Source organism: Chiloscyllium plagiosum, chromosome 37 (assembly GCF_004010195.1).
Source record: "Chiloscyllium plagiosum isolate BGI_BamShark_2017 chromosome 37, ASM401019v2, whole genome shotgun sequence".
NCBI lineage: Eukaryota > Metazoa > Chordata > Chondrichthyes > Orectolobiformes > Hemiscylliidae > Chiloscyllium > Chiloscyllium plagiosum.
This window is the reverse complement of record NC_057746.1, coordinates 5,541,617-5,566,823: the sequence shown is the minus strand read 5'-3', so window position 1 is coordinate 5,566,823 and position 25,207 is coordinate 5,541,617.

Below are 25,207 nucleotides of genomic sequence, written 5' to 3'. Positions count from 1 at the left end.
GTAAAAATGAAACCCAATAGAGAAAAAGAGAAGAACAAAAGTTCAGATGTTTCCGCTGCAATAATGTAGGCCATATGAAATTGCAGTGTTCGTGGTTTAGAAAAGAAGTTAAAAGACGGAAATGTGAAAACAGGATAAATCATTAAATTTTGTTGAGGTGGTAAAGGAAAAATTGATGCAAAGAAGATGAATCGGATTGTATCCCAGAATGCTGTTATCTTAAAAATAACATCTTGATGAGGAGGTAGAGAGCACTTATTTCAGGCATCTGATAAATGTGCAGAGGTTTATCAAGTCGGATATGGGTTCTATGGGTTATAGAAAAGAGGTGTTGTGGTTAGCACATGAATTGCCAGTAGGAGGTCACTTGCGAGTTAGGAAAACTGAAACCAATATAAAATAACATTTTTAATTGGCCTGGACTGCATAAGGATGTGTTTTAATTTTACCAGAAATGTCATATGTGGCAGGTAATTGATAAGCTTCAAGCAGTAATAAAATCAGCTCAACAATCTTGTATTTGAGGAACCTTTTCCACGGGACTCTATTGATTGCATAGGACCCCTACCTGAAACAATAAGTGGGAATCAGTATTTGTTGACAATAATGGATGTATCCTCTAAATTTCTAGAGATCATTCTATCACAAAATGTCACAACTAAAAGGATTGTGGAAGAGTTATTCAAATATTTCCCGAGTTATGGATGACCAATAGAAATGCAATCAGATCAAAGGTCAAAATTCAAATCATAATTATTTAAGAAAGTTATGTATACCTCGGGAATAAACGATGAAAATCCATCCAGAATCACAGGGAGTGTTAGAACGGTGGGATCAAAATTTAAAGATGATGTTGCGAACATATGGTCAAGACTATCCAGAGGATTGGAATAAAGAAATGCCATTTGTACTTTACGCATTAGGGATGGACCAAATGAATCTATTAAATTCAATGGATTTGAATTAGGTTTTGCACATGAGGTGAGAGGACCACTGAAAGTAATTGAAGAGAAATTGGTGAGTCCAAGACCAGAGACTACATGTTTGGACTATGTAAAACTTTACGGAAAGATTAAATAAAGCAGGTGAGTCTGATAAATAGCTGTTAAAAGTAGCACCGCCTCATGAAACAAGAAGACAAGAAAACTGAAATTCTTATTTTTACTAGTGAAGATAAAGTGTTATTGGTACTCCCAGAGGTAGCTGAAGTGTGAAAGACAACGCTTTGTAGACCTTATTAAATTGAAAGGAAATTGATTTAGGTGAAGTAATAAATAAGAATTCCAAATTTAAAAAGAATCTCAGAGTATGTCATGTGAAGTACTCCAAAGATACGAAGGAAATCAAAAGCAGATATTTTACTGGTTACAATCAAGCATGAAAAACCAAGTTAAGAGATCTCTGAATTGGACATTCCTCAAATTAAATTGGACAGTGAGGAAGTCATCTAAAATTGGGGTAATTTATTGAATTAACTTCCAGAGGACCACCAAAATTACCTAAAAGAGTTATTAACAGTGCATGGGGAGATATTTGAGAATAAGCTGGGAGGTATAATCTAATTATGCATGATGTAGATATTGCAAATAATGCTCCGATTAATTAACATTCTTAAAGACTTGAACCTCTAAAATTGCCAAGATTCAAAAAGAGATTGAACAAATGCTTAAAGACAACATAATCGAAGTGAGATACAGTGGCTGGAGCTCACCCATCGTAATGGTGCAAAACCAGATTGTACTCAATGGTATGTGTGGACTAAGGCAAAATTTATGGGCCGTTACAAAGTCTGTTCATATCCTACTCCCCGTTCAGAAGTCTATATTGTGAAGTTGGGACAAGCAACTTAGTTTTTTTAAAGTTGGACTTAGGGGATACTGACAGACAACTGAATCCTAAAGAACGAAGATAATTTCAGCTTTCATGACACTGAATGGGCAATATCAATTTAAGTTCATGCCATTTTGTATGAAACAAACTGCTCCAGCCACATTTCAATGACTGACCAATAAGTTCAGTTTTGGATTACAACATTCTGTGTTATACATCGACGACTTGGTGATTTTTACACATGGAAGGAACATTTGGAGCATCTGTCAGAATTGTTCAATTGTCTCAGGACGCAGACTTGCTGGGGAATTAGTCGGGACAGCATCCAGTGGCTTAATAGTCCATCTATATTCATATATTATGTTGTTCATCTATTACACAGTCTGTACTTACATTACTCATATGGCCATGCTTCTTCTCGTATGGTGCCCTTGAAGTGACAATTTCTGGCCCAGTGTAAGAACGAGAGGGTACAGAAGAGAGGTGGTTGGTGAAGCGTGGTTCAAAAGTAATATCGCCCATGAATCTAGTAGCTATGTTAAGGAATGAGACCATAAACAGAAAATACGGAGTTGTAAGGGTACAAAATTGAGATAATAAAGTTGCCGTTCATTGGAGCGCCTGAATGGAATAAATTTAGCAAGAAGGCAGGAAACACAGAAAGGGGGTTCATCTGATTTGTACTGAAACTGAACAGTTAATTTTTAAATCAATCCCTAAGTTGATCTCATTTTTATTTGATGCCGGAGCCAGTAAAGATATGATATGCTGGAAAAGGAAACATTACCTCAATAGTTGGTGTTTTCTACAAAAACCGACATTCAAGTGATTTCAAGTGGTTTTGGTTGAAATGACAATTCACCACGTATGCCCACGGAATCTAAATATTGCACCATGCACACTGTCAGTGAATTTGGATGAACGCAGGATGTTGTTGTTATTGACCTGAAATAACTGTGATCCTGACGATATGTTACTCTGCTCATTGAAATAAGAAAGATTTTTCTCCTACACGGGGATTGGTCATTAATTCTCCGTCCATTTATTGATTCAGTTTGTTTTAAGCATCTGATTTGATTGAAAATCTCCGTTTAGTGATCAGTAGCCTTGGTTTCAATTTTGCTTTTCTGGCATTTTATGTAGCAACATCACTTGGTTGGCTTCCTGAAACATAGCCACGATGTATAACGATTTCGCCAGACCTATAAGCAACGAATGCAGGCCTCCCTCAGGTCACCCGACAGCCAAAGTAGACTACCTATCACTGTTTAGTTGTTCTACTCTGACAAGCTAATTTGTTTGTCTAAACTCTTGCCTACTCATTCTCTAATCATTCCAAAGCCTTCCCACATCCCATGCCAACCGATAAATTTAAGTCATCACATACTGGCAGTTCACACTTTACTAAATAATAGATTTTTAAAATCCACTTTCGAACATCATCCTTTCTCCACTAAACATGCGCTATTGAAGCATTACGGCCGAAAATCTCCTTCCTGTCCGTATTCGGTTCCATTCATACAGTTTTGAACTGACACTGTATGCCTGGATCAACACCAATAGAACACCAGCCTGTATCCTGCCTGAATTCTATGTAGCCTCCATCTTGGACCTTATTGAGCTCTATAATCTGGAGGCATTACCTCCATTTGTCTCTCAGCCAAATCTCACAAATGTATAAAAGTTGTTATCCACCAACTCACTTTTTGTCTGGAGTCGTGCAGTCTTCAGAATAAAACATTGCTGCTTAGAAACTCTCAGTCTTTCTAACTTATCACTCAAGGTTGAGAATATTTGTTCAAACGAAGAATTCCATTCCAGTTCATATAATTTGCAACATTGAACGTGGTTTGTATTTTCGTAATTAGTTGAAATATATTTATATATTTTGGCGAAGTTAGTTATCGTTCTCTCTCTCTGTTCAACTTCCGTTTTCCAAAAACATTAATAAGCGATGCGTTTCTTTATGAAGATACAGGATATACAAGTTGGTCACAAACCAAGAAGTTATTTTTTTCGCTAAATAACGACTTTAACAAGTAATTTTACAAGGACGACGAAAGGATATTTCAACATGCACTTCGACTCTGCTCTGAATCTATTCTGCGTCATTGCATAAGTACAGCTGTTGGTGGAACAACTAAATAGCAGAAGTAGAAATCCTAATTCTCCAACTATGTAATGTAATTTACAGTAATGTATCCCAACCACCTCATCTGATAACAGATAGAGTACGTCAGAAAACAGCCCATAATACAGTAAATCTTCCGAATATGATAAACATGACAACAGTGGACTATTTTTCTGTTCTTCATCTCTGGATCAGGTTGATTCACTCTGCTGCACTCCCGGAGTCTCTGGCGGACTATGTTGGCATCTGTGATGTGTCTGACCATTAAAACATTAAACTATAGAATGAGGACAAATGGGATACAGGATACAGAGTGCATAAGTTCAATTATTCTCCAGTGCAAAGCATACATTCACTGCTACAATACAAACCCAGGGATCACTGGCAAGTCGATATGTACTTTTATACATAAAGTAGCAGATGATGTTCTTGAGACAGCTCAGTAAAACTACGATTGCTAGAACTACAGTTGTCATTTTCTCAGTGCAATGTTTTGTTTTCAGCTTCTGGTAACAAATGGCCACAAATCGATCGAAGGTAAACGTAACTGTAAATCAGAGAGAACAGTCTGTGGCTGCATATAATAGGACAGCATGTATATTACACACATCAATGGTCTGCACAGTGTATTTGTTTCCCAGTGAGCAATTGGTATGTGCCTCAATATCAAATTGAGGATAAAGTCAAATAGATTCACCTCTGCCATGGCCACCCGATAGTGGGTAACTGATTTGCAGAGTTCACACTTTCTGCGTGAGAGGATGACAATCGCCACTACTTTAACTGTATGAGGAATGAATCGAGGAAAGAAGTGCGTAGAAGTCAGGCAGCAAAAGCAACAGTATGAAATACTTCTGGATAATTTTGAAAATTTGAATTACATGATAGATTCAACTGTGTCTGGTTTAGATTTCTGTTCCAGATCTGCACGCACAGACTCAATCTGATGAATCACACGTATTCACATGAGTTTTCAGAAAAAGGATCAATAATGTATTGTTTAATATTGTCTTTAACGAATTAAATTTAAAAGAATAAGTTACATGGGGCCAATGCAATTGCACTAGTCCGTTGAACATAAGCTTCCTTATTATAAATTTGTCGCAAAATTATGTCCAAAACTGAATGATTTAGTTTAACTTGATAATATTGTCCCTACCATAAAAGAACACATTTCGTCAGAAATCCTGACATTTGAATTCTGGTGACGTCATGGCGGACTGGTGCTGTCACTGAGCTAGGAATCGAGGGGCTGAGGTTGTTTTCAGAGTATTCGTATTTGAATCCTACCACAGCAAATATTAAAATTGAATTCAATGAAATATGGAGCCCATTATCATAAAGGGAAGCATGAAAAGCATATTGGTTTGCCAGATCTGGTTTCTGTATGATTCCAATCCTACAGTAAGAGTGTTCGTTTTAGCAACGGGCTGATGAAAAAGCCATTCAAGCCATCCAGCTGTATCAACAACTGAAAAACTTAAAATGGAATCAAATTCGACATATCACATCAGAACAAATTATCATAACAGCTCGGAGCAGGAGTAGGCCGTCCGGCCCTTCAAGCCTGCTGCAATATTTTATTGATGGCTGATCTTTATGTGGACTCAGATCCACTTGCCTGCACTTTCACGGTATCCCTTACTTCTTTTATTGTTAAGGGAAAAAACCTAACTTAGCTTTAGAAGCGTTTAGTGAACTTGCATCAAATCGTTCACTGGGCAAGGAATTCCAAAGTGTAACAACCCTCTGGGTGAAAAAGTTCCTTCTCAATTCAGTGCTAAATCTGTTTCCTCTAATCTTGACGCTATGCCCTCTTGTCCTAGCTTTACCTGTCGGTGGAAACATTCGCTCTACCTCTATCTTATCTATTCCCTTCATAATTTTATATGTTTCCGTAAGATTGCCTTCATTCTCCTGACCTCCAATGAATATAATTCCAATCTTCTCAGACTCCCCTCATAAGACAATCATAAGACAACCCACTCAACTCCGGAATCAACTTAGTGAACCACCTCTGCACCCCCTCCTGTGCCAGTACAAGCTTCCTCAAGTAAGGAGACTAAAACTGCACACAGTACTCCAGGTGAGGCCTCACCAGCACCTTCTACAGCTGCAACATAACCACTCTGCTCTTCAACCCAATCACTTTAGCAATGAAGGACAAAATTCCATTTGGTTATTACCTAATTACCTGTTGTACCTGCAGGCCAAGGACACGTAGGTCCCTCTGCAGAGCAGCTTGCTACAACCTTTTACCATTCAAGTAATAATCTTCTCTTTAGTATTACTCCTACCAAAATGCATGCCTTCGCATTTATTAACATTTTATTCCATCTGCCAAACCGTTACTCACTCACTTAATGTATCTGTGTTCCTCTGCAAAGTTTCAGTCCTCTGCACTCTTTGCTCTGCCATGCATCTGAGTGTCATCTGCAAACTTTGACACCCTACACGCGATCCCCAACTCCAAATCAACTACATAATTTGTAAAAAGGAATGCAGCCCCAATAGCGAGCCCTGAGGCACACCAATAGTCACTGATTTCCAGGCAGAATGCACTCATTTATCCTCACTCTGCTTCCTGTTAGTCAACCAATCTGTTATCCATACGAATACTCTACCCCTAACACAATGCATCCTTATCTTATGCAGCAGGCTTTTATGCAGCGCCTTGTCGAAGGCCTTTTGGCAATCTAGGTACACCACATCCATTGGGTCCCCGTGGTCCACCATGCTCGTAATGTCTCCATCGAATTCAAAATGGTTTGCCAAGCATGACCTGCCATTCATGAACCCATGCTGAGTCTGTCCAATAGACTAGTTCTATTGAGATGTCCTGCTATTTCTTCCTTGATAATAGACTCAGGCCTCTTCCCACTACTAACTGATCTATAATTCTAAATCATTTGTCTACGTCTTTTTTTTATACAGTGGTGTCACATTTGCTGTTCGCCAATCTGCAGGGACTGCCCCAGAGCCCAGCGAATTTCGGATTTTATTTTTTTGCCAGTGCACCTCCCATCACTTTTACCCCGTCATCACTTTTAGTACCCTGGGATGCATTTCATCATGGCCAGGAGATTTATCTATTCTTACCTACATGAGCTTGCCCAACTCTAGCTCTTCGGTAATAATGATTGTTTCTAAGTACTCACCTGCTCTTGCTTCTTTGTCAATTCATGGCATGTTATTAGTTTCTTCCACTGTGAAGACCGTTGCAAAATACCTGTTCAATGCCACGGCCACTTCACCATCTCCCATAACTAAATGTCCCGTGTCATCCTCGAAAGGACTAACGTTTACATTAGCCATTTTGTTCGTTTTATATATTGATAGATACTTTTGGTACCTGTTTTTTTTCTCTTTTGTGTTAATTGTTTCTCACGTTCTATCTTACTTTCCTTTGCAGCTCTTTTTGTGGCTTTCTGTTGACCTTTAAAGTTTTCCCAGTCTTCTAATTTCATTCTGTTTATGGCCACTTTGAATGTCTACTCTTTCAATCGACAGCCACCCTTATTTCCTTACACACTCATGGCAGATTACGCCTTTTCTTACAGTCTTTCCTTTTCAGGGAATATATTTTTGCTGAGCACTTTTAAAAAATTCTTTGAAGGTCCTCCACTGCTCGTCAACTGTCCCACCATAAAATCTACTTTAGCCAAGTTCTTCCTTATTCTATTGTATTCGCCCTTGTTCAGGCACGGGACTCTGGTATTGGATTTTAATTTCACACTATCTGTTTGTATTCTAAATTAAACCGTACTGCGATCACTCCTTCCAAGAGGATCCCTAACTATGAGGTAATTAATTATTCCTGCCTCTTACATAGGGCCAGATCGAGGACAGCTTGTTTTCTCGTCAGTTCCATTTCATACTGTTCAAGAAAACAACTGCAGATACACTCAACGAACCCCTACTCAAGACTACCCTGACCGACGTGGTTCAACGAATCTACATGCATATAAAAATCCCCCATCGTAATTGCTGCATCATTTTTACTGTCTTTAGGTATTTTGTTGTTTATTGCCCGGGGAGAAAGTGAGGTCTGCAGATGCTGGAGATCAAAGTTGAAACTTTATTGCTGGAACAGCACAGCAGGTCAGGCAGCATCCAGGGAACAGGAGATTCGACGTTTCGGGCACAGGCCCTTCTTCAGGAATGAGCAGACAGTGTTCAGCAGGAGAAGATCTTCTCCTGCTGAACACTCTCTGCTCATTCCTGAAGAAGGGCCTGTGCCCGAAACGTCGAATATCCTGTTCCCTGGATGCTGCCTGACCTGCTGTGCTGTTCCAGCAATAAAGTTTCAACCTTGTTTATTGCCCGCCCTAATGTGATGATATTATTTGGTGGCCTATAGACTATGCCTCTCAGTGACTTTCTATGCTTAGAATTTCTAGTTTAGATCCATATGGATTCAGCCTCAGTCTCCATAGAGCCCATGTTATCTCTCAGCACAGCTCAGATATCGTCCTTGAATATCAGAGCTATACCACCTCACTTACCTTCCTGTCTGTCATTCTGAATAGTCTGGTACCTATGGATACTTAACTCCCAGTCGTTGCTATCCTGTAGCCATATCTCCTAATGGCTACCAAATCATATTCATTCGCAATGATTTGTGTCATTAACTCATCAATTTTGTTGCGAATGGTACAATCATTCAGGTAAAGTGCTTTAATGCTAGCTTTCTTATCCTCATGCCGGTAAGAGAAACAACAACAACAAAATCATTAAGCAACAAGTGGGAGCGAGTACCAGCAGTGACAGATCTGTTTTACAGAAGTTACAAGCAACATAACAGAATCATATCTTATAAACCATGACCTATATAATGTTCCCTGAGTCCGTTTTGTCCCACAATGTTCCCACTTTGTCAATGTCTAATCTTCACACTCAGTTCACTCTCAAATGTGATGCGTGGTATTAGCACGGTGTCAGAATTGGTGAAAGAGAATTGAACTTTGACACAGTCTACATGTGCCTGACATATCCTTGGCTGTATAGTTACCGTCAAGCAGAATAAACTCTGTTACAATGAAGGGTGCAGGAGCGCATGCCAGATGCAGTATCGGGCATACAAAAAATTGAGGTATGAACTTAACCAAGCCATTGGGCGGCACAGTGGTTAGCACTGCTGCCTCACAGCGCCTGAGACCCGGGTTCAATTCCCGCCTCAGGCGACTGACCGTATGGAGTTTGTACGTTCTCCCCGTGTTTGCGTGGGTTTCCTCCGGGTGCTCCGGTTTCCTCCCACAGTCCAAAGATGTGCAGGTCAGGTGAATTGGCCATGCTAAATTGCCCGTAGTGTTAGGTAAGGGGTAAATGTAGGGGTATGGGTGGGTTGCACTTCGGCGGGTCGGTGTGGACTTGTTGGGCCGAAGGGCTTGTTTCCATACTGTAATGCAATGTAATCTAATCTAAAGTAACACGTGTGTACTAAGCCGTCTAAGCAACCAAGTGACAGACAAAATCAAATCCTTTTCTAACCGACGGAATAGATCTGAGCTGTAGTCCTGCCACATCCATCGTAATTGGTGATAGACAATTAAAACACAGGAAGATGAGACTCGACAAGTATCCCAATCCTACACTGAGATGGCAATAATTTGCTTACTAAAGTTGTGTGCATTCTATGAAGACTACTCAGCTTCTAATATCACTTTGAAAAAATGACCAAAGAGTTGAATATAAGGGTGCGATGAGAGTAGCTGCACTTGACCTGAAGGCCACATTTGACTGAGTGCGATATGAAGGAGCCTCAGCAAAACTGGCATCGATAGGAATGAAGGAGAAACCTGAGGTGGCTGCAGTTACATCGATCACGAAGGAAAATTATTATTGTAGCCTGTCATCTCAGCACTGCCAGCAACGGGTGACTTATTAGAGATATTAGAGGCTAGAAGTTTATTCAGCTTCAACTTGGGTAAACGTTGTTTTATAAATTAATACTGGAAACGATGTCCGACCAGACAGACCAACAGCAGTGATGTAATAACGTGACTTAAGAAGACGACAAAATTAATAAATATGGGTAGATACTTACAACAAACGCCAAAAGCAGCAAGGACATGATAATATACTTTCTCTATCTTCCAACCAACTATACTATCATAACATCCAATGGAACTGACTGTTTTTGTGGCCCTGGCTGGACCACATGCATTTTTAGTTTGTACTTATCATTCGGCTCTCTGCTCTGTTCAAGGAATACTGTGAGCAGTCCCTGAATTAGCATGAAGAGAAAACTCCTGGAAGGAGGTGTAGTTCCCAGGGAGGTTGTTCTTCATCACAGCTGTTTCACTGAGTATACAAATCCTACACCATACTCCAAAATGCTCCAAGATCACAGCTATAACATCAACAGTTGATGTAATATCAACAGCCATTTGTGAAAGTGGATTCCAAATGTCTTCTACTATACACATGTATTATACTACTCTGTGTTTACCTCGAGGCTTCACGTGTTAGCAATTAGAGCGAGGGACGTAATACAGTGATAACAGAGACCCGTCGCAAACAAAGGCAAAACTGTTTTTAAATGCCTCCCAACATTAACCGTTCACTGAAATTAAAGAATGGCATGAATGGGAAGAGTTGAGGCATTGATTAAGGAGATTAATTATTGAAACTTGTCCTCTCATCACTGCCAGCAACGGGATACTTGAAGATCTGAAGATGGTGGATATCAGACCTTCACAGAATTATAGAATGCAGAGGATGACTTTTCAGTTCGTTGTGCCCATGCCAGTATATGAACAATTAAAACTCGAGACTTTGCAGCTCACGGCTGTTCAAGCGGCCACGGAAGAACTTTTGAAATATAATCAGATCTTGTCAGCTTATCACCCTTACAGACAATGTGTTCCTTGTCTCGATTATGACTGGAAGAAAATATGTTCCCGATTTTCTTTGTAATTAATTATCCAAATTACTTTATGCGACGAAGATAAATTTGTTTATGGGCCTCCCATTATGTTATACATTTAAATTTAATCACCTCTCTACTTCCACAGTTCTACATCAGCCTATCCAATACTTCTTCACTACGATCGTTTTCCAGTGCATAGTTGCATCTTCAAACATCTGCAATGTACCCTCTCCAGTGGAATCACATCTTTCCCGCAGTGTGGAGCTAAATTAAATACACAAGTTCTCATCGAATTTGTGCTGTATGCAATTCTAGGTATTAGTACTTTCGCTTGCAATCTATGCTTCGTTAATTAAGGAATGAGCTGTATATGAATACTTAACCAACATATTCAATTCTCGAATTTAGTACTCACTTTTCCCCATTATTGTACTTTACACTACTCTGTCCAACTAAACAGTGCAATCGTTTTTCCACTACTGAAAGCATTCCTGTTCAGAATCAACCGATCCAATGTTTGTTTGTTTTTTGTGCAAACCGCTTCGTTATATCACTACTTTCGAATCTAATATATGAACATGCTGTTATTAAAATGATCTAGGAGAAAGTGAGGACTGCAGATTCTGGAGATCAGAGCTGAAAAATGTGTTGCTGGAAAAGCGCAGCAGGTCAGGCAGCATCCAAGGAGCAGGAGAAGCGACGTTTCGGGCATGAGCCCTTCTTCAGGAAGGCTTCCTGAAGAAGGGCTCTGTTTTAAAAAATTCTCAACGTCAGGTTCGTAGGAGAGTAGTCTGACACAGAACAAACGACCAAGAGGCGAGTCTGCTAGAATATGGGCATTTTATTCCCCGCAGCGTCGCCACAACGGGTCTGGCTTATACTCACTCTACATGTTACCGGAACTGGGAGCCGTCAGTTCTCGTAGAGCGGTTGCCAACAACCCACGCTCGGCGGTTAAACGTAACCCCGGGGCAGACTCACCGAACTGGAGACTTTTTCAGCTGATATACTCTTTTCCAGATATAAACATTTATGTGAACAGCAGAGCAAGGCTAAAAAACACATTCCATTCTGGTTACATACAGATAAGAAGATTCACACGGGGAGGTGTGTAATAAGATTCACACGGGACTAAGCAACACCTCCATTCCGGTTAGATTCACACATGTATTGGGACATAATTTTTAACCGTTTCACCACAGGCTCATGCCCGAAACGTCGATTCTGCTGCTCCTTGGATTCTGCCTGACCTGCTGCGCTTTTCCAGCAACACTTTTTCAGCTCTGTTATTAAAATGAACCTAATACTAACAGCGGCAGCAATTATATGTTTTCCATGTTTTCCATTTCAATATCAATGACTAGCGTTTACTGCTTGTTCCTCTTTCTCTCAGAAGATTTTTAAAATAATTTTGTCAGTCTTCACTGAATCAAAAGAAAACCTTAAACTTCTTGATGAGTCTGCCATGGGAATCTTTTCCAAAGCTTTGTTCAAGCCCACGTTCACTCCGTTCAGCACATCCACCTCTTCAAATGATAAATCATGATTGTACTGTTCCTTCAGGGTAGAGTTCCTTCAGAGAGGTCACTCTACCGACAATAACCAATATGGACACGAGGCAAGCAAAAGGTTTGAGCTTCATAAAGCAAACGCTTAGTTGAACAGAGATAAAAGAAAACGATCAAAACTAATACATTTTAAGGCATTACTGAATTTGGCAGGCAATTCAAGCGAATAAACAAGTCTAACACAGAGACTGAATTTGGAATTATATTTTGGATTCATTATGACAAACTAACAGAATGACAATGGCACTCGAAGTTGCAAGTTTTAATATTGTTCAAGATTCTTTTTGTTTTTAATGGGTAGGCAGATTGAAGTTATTTTCATGCAAAACAGAAAAAGTAAGAAAAGGTGACATTGAAAGATATTTCGATTAAACGATGCTGTGTTCAGAAACAGCAGATTGCGAACAGTGTGTGAAAGGAACGTATAGAATAATGTTTCAAATGAAAGGAAGAGAAAAAAAAAGCTGGTTGCCGCTAAAGATTTTAGGCAAGTTGTTAGGAAACCTGCTACATTGAACTCAAGAAACGAATAGCAGAAATGTCTGGCACTGCTCAGCAGATGAGAGAAAATCAGTGAGGAGCGATTCACTGTCCCTGTGCTGTTTGAACAACATATCAGTGAGATTACAGTTTTCAGTTTAGAACATAGAACATAGAAAAGTACAGCACAGAACAGGCCCTTTGGTCCTCGATGTTGTACCAGGCATTAGTCCTAATATAAAATAATGTAACTTAACCTATACACCCCTCAATTCACGGCTATCCATGTGCATGTCCAGCAGTCGCTTAAGTGTCCCTAATGACTCTGCTTCCACCACCATTGCTTGCAAAGCATTCCATACATTCACAACTCTCTACTTAAAGAACCTTCCTCTGACGTCCCCTCTATACCTTTCACCCAATATCCTAAATCTATGACCCTTCGTGCCAGTCAATCCTGCCCTGGGGAAAGGTTTCTGGGTATTGACTCTATCCATGTCTCTCATTTTGTTATATACCTGGATCAGGTCACCTCTCTTCCTCCTTCTCTCCAGAGAGAAAAGTCCGAGCTTAGTCAACCTCTAAAGGCAAACCCTCCAGTCCAGGCAGCACCCTGGCAAACCTTCTTTGCACCCTGCCGATAATCCTGTCTTTAATCCTATATTCAGCATTCGTGTTCGACCTTCCAAAATGCATCATTTCGCATTTATCCAGTTTGAAGTCCATTTGCCATTTCTCAGCCTAGCTCTGCATCCTGTCTATGTCGTGTTCGATGTTATCAATGATAGCCCTCGATATTATCAATGGCACCTCCAACATTTGTATCATCTGCAAATTTACTAACCCACCCCTCAACCTCCTCATCCAAGTCATTTATAAAAACTTCAAAGAGCAGAGGCCCAAGAACGGAGCGCTGCGGGACCCCACTCAGCATTGACCTCCAGACAGAATACTTTCCATCTACAAGCACGCTCAAGCTTTCAGTCAGCCAACCAATTCTGATTGATTCAAGGACACAAATCAGTTATGTGCTGATCGTAACAGAGGTAACGCCTCCACAAGGAAATATTCAAAGCAATTTCTGTGAGATTTCAGCTCAGGTTCCTTGTGTTAATAGCTGAATCATACAAGAATGCTATCAGGTGAGTGCATGAAGTTTTTCAGGACTCACTTTTAATTATTCCTTTTAATGCAAAGAATTTTTAAAATTATTTCTGGGGCAGGGACCAAGGAATACAATTTAAAACAGTAAATTGGGAGACGGCCAAAGGCTGCTGAGTGGTCGAAAATGCTAAATAAAGATTTAAGTCACTACACCGACACGTGGTTCAAGTCCATCCATTTTTTGGTCATTACTGAGGAACCAAAGTTCTGAAGATGTTGGAAATTTGAATCAAAAAGTGAGCGAAATACGTGTGGCCAGGCACCATCTGTGGACCTATGAAATTAAGTATTCAGGTGTTCAGAATAAATAACTGAATTATTAAGTCTGATTCTACAGAGGCTCGTGGACAACACATCGGCAGCATATTTTGGTTAGATTTCATCTTTTGGTGTTCCTACCAAGGTCGTTCTTTTCTCTGGGTTGCCCTGAATGGTGATTGTGGAAACTTGTCGCAAACGCCATTTTCTGTACGGTTTGGTAGCCTGGGTTTATTTCAGCCATGCAATGAGATACAACCAAACTGAACTGGGGATTTAGGAGTGTGAGACATTACAGGTTACCGTTCATTGATTTCGCAGGCTGATGTGTTTCACAGTTAACGTTTGATGTGAGGGAGACATAAAGAGCAGACACAGTGAATGAACAATACAATGGAAATGTGTAATATTCCTAAACAAGAGACGGAATTAAACAGAATTCTATCTCAATGAAGAATTATCTGATATTACATCATGGACCTCCCCCAATAAGATTATTCATTAATACCTTTTAATACATAATACCAAATCTCGATTAAAGTTTTGCATTTTTGATTTCTCAGCCTGTTTGTCTCATAATGATCTCATTACCCCGCAGGAATTCATTCTCGAACACGTTGCTGCCAAAGTTGTTTAACCAGTATCCTTACACATTGTGGTTAATTGTGATTATTGCCGAATCCTTGTAACATGTATTTCAATTTCCTGTTTAAAGACACCCTCTTCCTTATCAAGAACACGGGAGACATATAATCAACACTCTCTTATTTTTCCACCTTTTTTGTTTCTTTTAACACTGCCCAGATTTAATGTACATTTAGTTTTTCTCTGCCAATATTTTTTTTTTGTCGCACTGATTTCATAATATACTGACAATGCTGTGAAAACTTTCTCTTCTTTGGATTTCTTGTTCTAGAAAACCATTTATTTTTCCTACAAGTGCTGGATATTCTTGGTTCAGAAGAGGAGACGGCAGAGGTGATATCAGCGAACATAATTCTTTATGAGCTTTATTAATTATACCAATCTGGCAAAGAAGTGAAAATAGGCATTAGGTGTGCTGATACCGAATCGAGTGAAGTAAAATAAGACTTCGTTATTCCTATGTTCCATTCACCCTATAGCTAACAATCGTCTTGCTGAGGTTAAACTTCCCTTCCCCCTTGATCTTTGGCATTTATGTGCTGCAACCTTAATAAAATAAAAAAAAAGCGTGGTTTCAGAAGAAAAAAAATGAAAATCCAGTTTATTTATGGGAAAAACAAAGCTGAAAGAATAAATCTCAAGGATTTTCTTTTACCATAGAGGAGTCAATCACCATCAAACAGTAAACAAAACATTAGGTGATCATTAAGACCATAAAGCCCATAATGTGCATCAGTTATATATGAACTAAAACGAAATTTGAAACAATCCTAAAGTATATAGGAATATAAACACGTTAAATAGCATATGCAATTCAGTTCCAGTTTATTACATCACTTGCCATATAATTCATCGTACATGACATCAGTTGTGGTTCTTGTGACATTGAGGCAGTGCCCATACTCTTAGGCCATAAGCCTGTGTCCAGGTAACACTTGCGCCCGAGATGCATTTTAGCAGATCTGAACAGTTTAATTAAAGGATCTCCACGTATCAATTTCTTTCGAAAATGACCTTTCTCATTCAGATTGTCGGCTGTTGTTTGGCTATTTAACCTAAAGTTGGCCAAAAGTGGTTCAGAAAGATTCAGCCCAAGCTACCACTCTTGAGTGATCGTGGAATTTAGAAGAACCGAGAAGGCCATAGGTTTTTGCTCCTAATTATTATCCAGTGAGTGTGATCAATGAAAGTTTCCCAGTATTATTCAGTGGCACTGAACTTGAGCAGGAAAATCTCCCTGAAATCCGGCTGTGCATTATTGGCCGGTGGCCTTTGTTATTTTGAGGGAAACATTCCAAGTCTCTCAATATGATGCTTATTCCATAATAATGGCTAAAGGAGAGGAATTCAGAATCAATGCTTCCATATGGTATCTATTCCGTTATTTCATAGAATGAATAACAATTATTCTGGGAATGAGTTGTGTGCCTTTTTATTTCGCCGTGCCTTTCACCTGGGGTGATAGTGCAGTGTGGTCATGCAATTGGACAAATAATTTAAAGCTAACCAAATAGGATAATGTTCTGGGGATATGGTTTCAAATCCCACCAGACCAGCTGTGAAACTGAAATTCAAGTAAAAGAGGCATGATCCAATGGCTTTATATCCTACCCCTAGTCATGTACTACACTGTTCAGCAGACTCCATATTACACTGTCTGCGCTTCCATTACTCACATGGCTGCGCTTCGTTTCCTATGGTGCTCTTGAAATGACACAACGTTTTGCTCAGTGTGAGAATGAGAATGTACAAAAGCGCGGCGCCTGGTGATGTGTGATTCAAATCTATTAACCCCCCTGAAACTAGTAACCGTGTTGAGAAATGAGACAGTGAACAGAAAATACGGCATCTTTAGGGTGCAAAATTTATGATGTTAAGGTGGTCGTTCTTTGCATTGCCTGGATGGAGTAACTTCAGCAAATAGGCTGCAAACACAAGAAGGGGTTTAATCTGATATATACTGAAACAGAACAGCTTTCTTTTTCATCAATCGCCAAGTTGATCATATTTTTGGTTGATGCTGGAGTCCGAAAATATATATGTTGTGAAAGGAAACGTAATCAATAGTTGGCGATTTCTGCATAAACCGACATTCAAGTGACTACAAGTGGCATTGTTGAATGAAAATTCACCACGTATGACCATGCAATCTAACTATTGCACCATGCAATCTATGAGTGAATTTGGATGAACACTGAATGTTGTTCTTGTTGACTTTAAATATTCTGAACTTTACCATGTGTTACTCTGCTAATTGAAGCAAGAAACACTTTACTGCTCCTCCAGCTTTAGAAATCATTTCTCTCTCAACTCATTTTGCTTTGATCAGCTGGTTTTATACAACAATCTCCTTTGATGACCAGCGGCCCTGGTTTCAATTTTGCTTTTCCAGCAATTTATGGAGCAACAACAATCGGTTCATCTCCTTACACATAATCGCGAACTTTAACAATTGCACCAAATAGTTAAACACGGAGAGCAGTAGTATCCACCTGTAGGCCACTTCACAGCCAATGGTCACTAACTACCATTATTCCGTGTTTCTGTTCCAAAACAAATCGGTTGCTTGTCCAAACGACTGCCCACTCTTTCTGTACCCATTCAAAAACCTGCTACATCCCATACCAACCGATACATTTAACAGACAATGCATACTGCCCGTTTTCTTTTTGCCACGTCCTTCAAGTAAAAGATTATTTTATTTCAAGTCAATTTTCAAACATCATCCTTAGTCCATTAAACATTTCCTACTGAAGCATTTTGGCCCACATCTCCATGCCCTTCGTATTCAGTTCCATTCATACATTTTTGAACTCTCACTGTATATCTTGATCAACACCAATAGAACCCCAATCTGTGTCCAGCCCGAATCTTGCATCGCCGCTACCCTGGACCTTATTAAGCTTAGCTCCACCTGGAGGCATTATCTCTGTTCACTGGATAACGACTGACTCGTTGTCTCCAGTCCTTCAGCCTTTGGAATAAAATATCGCACCTTTCAAATTATCACAGTTCAATTCATATCATTTGCAATCACGAATGTGGTTGGTATATTCAAAATTAGTTGAAATATAGTTATATGTTTCTGTTCAGTTACTTATTTCTCTCTCTCTCGCTTTCTCTCTCTGTACGTGCAACCTCTATTTTCCACAATCATCAATTTCAGATTTTTTCAACGAAGATACAGAATTATACAAATTAGTCACAAGCCATGGAGGTTTTGTTTTGCTAAAGAACGACTTTAACAAGTAAATTAACAAGGATGGCAAAAGGATATTACATCATGTATTTCAACTCTGCTCTGAATTTATTCTGCGTCATTGCATAAATGCATGTGTTGGTGGAACAACTTAACAGCTGAAGTATAAATCCTACTTCTCCAACTATGTAATGTAGTCTTAAAGAATTGTATCCCAACCACCTCATCTGATAACAGATAGAGTACGTCAGAAAAACAGCCCATAATACAATAAAATTTCCAGATATAGCAAACATTACAACAACAGACTTTTTTCGGTTCTTGGTCTCTGCATCAGGTTGATTTGGTCCACTGCAATGGTTCCGGAGTCTCTGCCGGACAATGTTGGCAGCTATGATGTGCCTGACCGTTAAAATATTAAACAATAAAATTAGGACAAATGGGATACAGGGAGTGGAAATGTAGTGCAAAAGTTCAACTATTCTCCATAGCAGTGCAAAGCGCACATTCGTTGTAACTTCGCAAAACCAGGGGTCATTGGCAAGTCGATATGTACTTGTATACATAAAGTACCAGAAGATATTCTTGAGACAGCTCAGCATAACTACGATTCCTAGAATTATAGTTGTCATTTTCTCAGTGCAATATTTTATTTTCAGCTCCTGGCAACAAATGGCGACAAATCTATCGACGGTAAACATGACCGTAAACCAGACAGAACAGTCTGTGGCTGCATACAGTAGGACGGCGTGGATATTACACACAGGAATGGACTGCACAGTGTATAGTTTCTCCCAGTGAGCAATTGGTATGTGCCTCAATATCAGGTCGAGGATAACGACAAACAGATCCGCCACTGCCATGGCAACCAGATAGTGGGTTATTAATTTGCAAAGTCCACACTTACCCCTTGAGAGGATGACAATCGCCACTGAGTTAACTGCATTAGGAGCAAATCATTAAAACGATTATATAGAAATCAGGCTGTAAAAGCAGCCCTTTGAAATACTTCAGAATAATTTCGAAATTTTGAATTAAATCAGGATTTAGTTGTTTCCAGTTCAGATTTCTGTTCCTGTCTAAATGCACAGACTTGGTCTGATATATCACGGTTAATTAACTTTTTTTTTAGAAAAGAAATCAATAATTTGTTAATTATTATTGTGTTTAAATAATTATGTTTGAAACAATAACTTACTTAGGTCGATGCAATTGCAATCTTGCTTTGACCAGAAGCTTCTTTATCATATACTTGTAGCAAAAATATGATGAAAAACTGAATGACTTATTATAACTCGATGATATGACGAACAGTGTAAAATTTCAGATTTTATCTAATATTCTGGGATTGGAATGCGAGAGAGGCCTTTGAGTATTTGTTTTATCACTGGACTAGTTATTCGGGAGCTCAGGTCGTTTTCAGAGAATTCATATTCAAATTGCACTATGATAGATGAGGAATTTGAATTCAATGAAATGTGAAACCGTTGCCCACCATCATAAAATAAAGCATCACGCTTCATAAACGGCCAATGATTTTTGCGTGGTCTCGCCACCATATAATTCCAAATCCACAGCGAAATGTTTGCTGGTTGAACAGTCTGCTGAAGTGGCCATTTAATCCATCCAACTGTATTAAAAGTTAAAAGACTTAAAATTGAATCAAACTGTACTTTTATATGAGATTAACATCAGTAACAGAAACAGCAACAGCAAAATCATCCAGCAACATGTAACATCTAGTATGAATATTGGCAAATATAAGCTAAAAGCAACATCACAGAATCATACCTTATAAACCGTGCCCCATTTAACCTTCCCTGAGTGTGTCTTGTCCCATACAGTATTCCCATGGAGTCAATGTTTAATCTTCACATTCAGGGTACTCTCCAATGTGTTTAGTTGCATGTATTTTAGAATACCATCATTAAGTCAGGATTACCTGTCGTATTCAGGTAGGATAAGGCATTATCGTGGTGCTAAAATGGATATGCATTGAGTAGATCTGGCAACTCTAGACATCCCTGTAGATTGTTGCAGCAGGATAATTGTACTTCTACTGTGACGAACCTGTTCCTTTGAAAAGGTTAGATCTTCCTTGATTTATTTATCAGAGAGGCTCTAAACAGCCTAGACTGCGACGCGTCTGAAAGTTTGGATAGATTTTAGAGCATATTTGCTTGCAGGTAACAGATACTGCCTCAGGCATAAGGCTTTCAAGTTAAAAAAAAAACTTGTATAATGTTTTATGGGCGGCACGGTGGCACAGTGGTTAGCACTGCTGTCTCATAGCGCCAAAGACCCGGGTTCAGTTCCCGCCTCAGGCGACTGACTGTGTGGAGTTTGCACGTTCTCCCCGTGTCTGCGTGGGTTTCCTCCAGGTGCTCCGGAAGGGCCTGTTTCCACACTGTAAAGTAATCTAGTAATCTAATCTATGAATGGGAAGTGGCCAGGCCTAGCAGCTGAGTTTTTGATTCAGTTCAACGACAGTTTGTGTATATGGAGAAAGGCTGCTGGGGCAAGGTCAGGCTGGACTCTCTCGCCTTCTAACTTCAAGCCTGTAAGCCCTTGTTTGTTTTTACTTTTGCGCCAAAGAGTGTTTAGTTGCAAGTATTTTAGAATAGCATCATTAAATCAGGATTACCTGTCATATTCAGGTAGGATAAGTCATTCGGTATTCTGTTTTCTGTTCTTTGTGCTTCAGTCAGTAATCTTGTAATCTTAGTTTTTGTTTAAAACTAAGTTATCTGACCAGCTAATTCTCTCCTGGAATATCCACTGTACACTTGCTAAAATCAAATAGCAAAGTTAGAGTCTGGGCTCCCGTCTTAAAACGTTTTGAGGTATCTGTCCTGGCCTATAACACTACATAACCTTTAATGTCATAAACTGACAAATCCCTGATAGTAGAGTTATCATCCAGATGTGGATCCACCCGATACAACTAATGGTGCAGGAGTGCAGAATCGGCACACAGGAAATGTAATTGTGAAACAAGAAACTACGAAAAAGAGGATTACCTGTGTAGCAAAAACAGATTAGATCTAAGCTTCAATTCTGCCAGATCCGTCATTATTGATGATGAACAACTAAAACAACACACAAGAATATGAGACTACGCTAGTATCCCAATCTTACACTGAGGTAGCGATAATCAACTCATTGAAGCTCAGTTTGTATTCTGCGACAACTAGTCAGCTCCTGACCTCACGACTGCCTTAGTTGAAAATGGACCAAACAGTTCAACCCAATGCTGACGTGAGAATAACTGGACTTGATCTGACGGCCATATTTGATTGAGTGTGACACGAAAGAGCCAAAGGAAAACTGAGAACGATGGAATCAAGTGAACCTGAATTAGTTGGAGTCGCATCCAACACAAAGGAAAATGGTTGTTGGTGGCTGTCATCTCAGCATTTGCAGCAACAGGTTACTGATTACAGATATTTCTGACTAGACATTTATTAAATGGGGAAACATTGTTTCATTAATTAATACTGGAAATAATGCCTGACCTCATATCAGCAACAATGATGAGAGAACATTACATAAAAAGATGGCAGTACTGTTGGAGTGCACAGAATTTAAAAATAAAAGTTTTGCTAAGACTTACAACAAACTCCAATAGCTGCGAGAACCGGATAGTACACCTTCTCTATCCTCCACAGTAACTGCAGGATCTGAATATCCAGTGGAACTGAGGGTTGTTGTTGCGCTGGTTGATTCAAGTGCATTTTCCCTGCGTGCTTAATCATTAGGTTCTGTGTTTCATACTGTTCATGATAATGAGAACAGTCACTTACTTATCGTGAAGAGAAAACCCCTGGTGACAGGTGTTGTTCCCAGGGAGATTGTTGTTAATCACAGCCATTAAACAGAATACACAAAGTCTAAAATATACTCCAATGTGCTCTATGCTCTCGCCCAAAGCATCAACAGGAAACGTAATATCAATAGCCATGTGTAAAAGGGAATTCAAAATACTTGTCACGATGTTGCCTGCTTTTACCCACAGCCTTCACTAATTCGTTATTGGAGCCAGGAGGGTACTACAGTGATAAAAGAGAGCTGTCTCAAAATTGAAGGCACAACTGGTTGTTAAATGTCAGTCAAAACAGACTTTTTTCTTTTCTTGAAATTAAAGATGTACATTGATTATGGAGAATATGCCAAAGCCGGAGGAGGGGAACCTCAGATCATCACAGAATTATAGAAACTTCACAACACAAAATGAGAATATTCAGTCCATTGTTCCCATGCCAGTAAATGACAACCTATAGTTCATAACCGTGCAGCTCACGCTATGTAACGGGCATCCAGGAAATTTTAATATGGTTATATCTTGTCATGCAATCACCCTTTCAGTCAATATGTTCAATGTGCCTATTATGAGTAGGAGCAAGTTCCGGATTGTCCTTCATTATTCATTATACTAATTGCTTTACGTCTGTACCAGTTGACTCGTGATCATGCAACTAAGCATTGGCCTCCCATTGAACTAAAATTTTAAATTAAATCACTTTTCTGCTCCCAGTGTTCTACATCAGCGTACCCAATATTTCCTCAAAGCTAACACTTTCCAGTCCAGAGTCACATCTTCATAAATCTGCAGTTTAGCCTCTCTGAAACCACATCTTTTCCGCCTTGGGGAGCTAAATTAAATACTCAAGTTGTCAACGAATTTGTGCTGTATAGAATTCTATGATTTAGTATCTGCTCTTGCATTCCATGCTTCGTCTAATTAAGGAATTGATGTGATATGAATACGTAACTACCTTGTCGACTTTGTCTATCTTTAAGGGTCTGACGCCATAGACTCCAATGTCTTATTGTCCCTCGATGCTCCTGAGTATTCATACATTTACTATGCATTTTCCTGTGTTCCCGAGCCTCCTAAAATCCACTAACTCGCTCTTCTGTGTTAAATTGTATTTTATACTACGCTGTGCAGCTAAACAGAACAATTGTTTCCACCACCATTGAAAGTATTCCTGTCCACTATCAATAAGTGTAACGTTTCTGTTATGTGAAAATGTCTTCGTTATACCACAATGTTCCAAAATGTGAAGATTAAAGGAGCCGAATACTAAACCCTGTTGCACTGATTTGTCCTCTGTGCCTTCCATTTCAATACCAGCTACTAACCTTTATGTTCTTGCCACTCAGGCGATTTTTAATCATTTTCTCACTGTTCCCTGGATCAAAAGAAAACCTTAATGTTTTTGATGAGTTTGCCATGGCTGTTTAAAAGCTTTGCCCAAACCCACATCCACCCCGTTGACCACATCCAACTCCCCAAATAATTAGTCATGTTTATGAGAATGGATCTTCTCTTAATGTCTGCATTACTTTCAAGATTTCTTTACACCTTTCACAAGGCATGTTCATATTGTACTCCAGAATATATTTCAATAATTACTCACAAACTAAATTAACTCAATATGTTATTAGTACTCATTCTATCACATCCACGTTTTTCCCTGTACAATATTCACCATCACCTCACCCTTGCTCCAACCCTGCCAGAATGGATTGAAACATAACTTCAGAGCCTCTTTAATGTCCCTTTCCATTAAACTCGAGATAACCTTCATTCGGGACTTCAAATTATGTAATGCTCTGACATTATATATAGTGTATTACAAGCAATCGTTCACATTCTTACTATATTATAGCATACTTATCACAACAAAGTTTTGCGAGCACAGCCGCAAAGGTTTGATAAAGAACTCTCATTTGTCTTCAAGTACGGTTGCATTTTTTAGACCCTCTACCGCTGCACTGGTGATTTTTTGTATTGTTGAAATGTCGTTGATTTTCCTTGATTTTACTGACCAACAGTTTTTTTTTATGGGAACTGTTGGTTTTCCCACTGTCCAGTTTATTTCCTCTCCTATGATCTGTGTGCATTTCTTGCTGTCTGCATGATGATGGTCTCGTCTGCCTGGTCTGAACCTCTATTCACCTTTCATTCCAAGAGATAACAGCCTCTAGTGTCCCACCATTGTCTTTATGGGACTAGACTTGCCTTGAATATTTTGAAGCGTCTTGGAGCATTTACAATGTGGCAGAGTATTTGAAGAGTACGCAATCGGGATTTTTTTAGCGAGTTTTCAGAAGGTTTTTAGCTCAGATTGAGGTTCTGGATATAGGTTTGCTGCTGAGCTGGGAGGATTATTTTCAGACATTTCGTCACCATACTGTTAACATCATCAGTGAGCCTCCAGATGAAGCATCGGTGGTATACACTTTTTTATTTACGAATTTAGGTTTCCTTGGGTAGGTGATTTTATTTCCTGTGGTTACATCATTTCTTGTGGTGATATAATTTCCTGTTCTTTACTCCAGGGAGTGGTAAATTGGATCTAAGTCAATGTGTTTGTTGATAGAGTTCGGGTTGGAATTCCATGCTTCTAGGAATTCTCGCACGTGCCTCTGTTTGGCTTGTCCTAGGATGAATGCGTTGCCCCAGTCGAAGTAATGTCCTTCCTCACCTGTATGTAAAAATACTAGTGAGAGTGGGTCATGTCTTTTTGTGGCTAGTTGATGTTCATGTATCCTCGTGGCTAGTTTTCTGCCTGGTGTCCAATGTAATGTTTGTTATAGCTATTGCAAGGATTTTGTAAATGACATTAGTCTTGCTTGCTGTCTATATAGGGTCTTTCGAGTTCAAAAGCTGCCATTTTAGTGTGTTGGTGGGTTTGTGGGCTACGATGATGCCGAAAGGTCTGAGTGGTCTGCAGTCATTTCCGAGATGTCTTTGATGTAGGGGAGAGTGGACGTGTTTTGTCTGCTTGTTTGGGTTTGTTGCTGAGGAATCGGCTGACTGTGTTCTTGGGTACCAGTCCTTTTGGAATACACTGTGCAGGTGAATTTCCTCTGCTCGACATAGTTCCTCTGTTCGGCAGTGTGTGGCTCGTGGAAATATTGTTCTGATGCAGCTTCGTTTGTGGATGATGAAATGATTGCTTTTGTAGTTCAGTATTTGGACTGTATGTGTTGTTTTCCGGTAGACACTGGTTTGAAGCGGCCCACTGATTAGATTAGATTAGATTAGATTA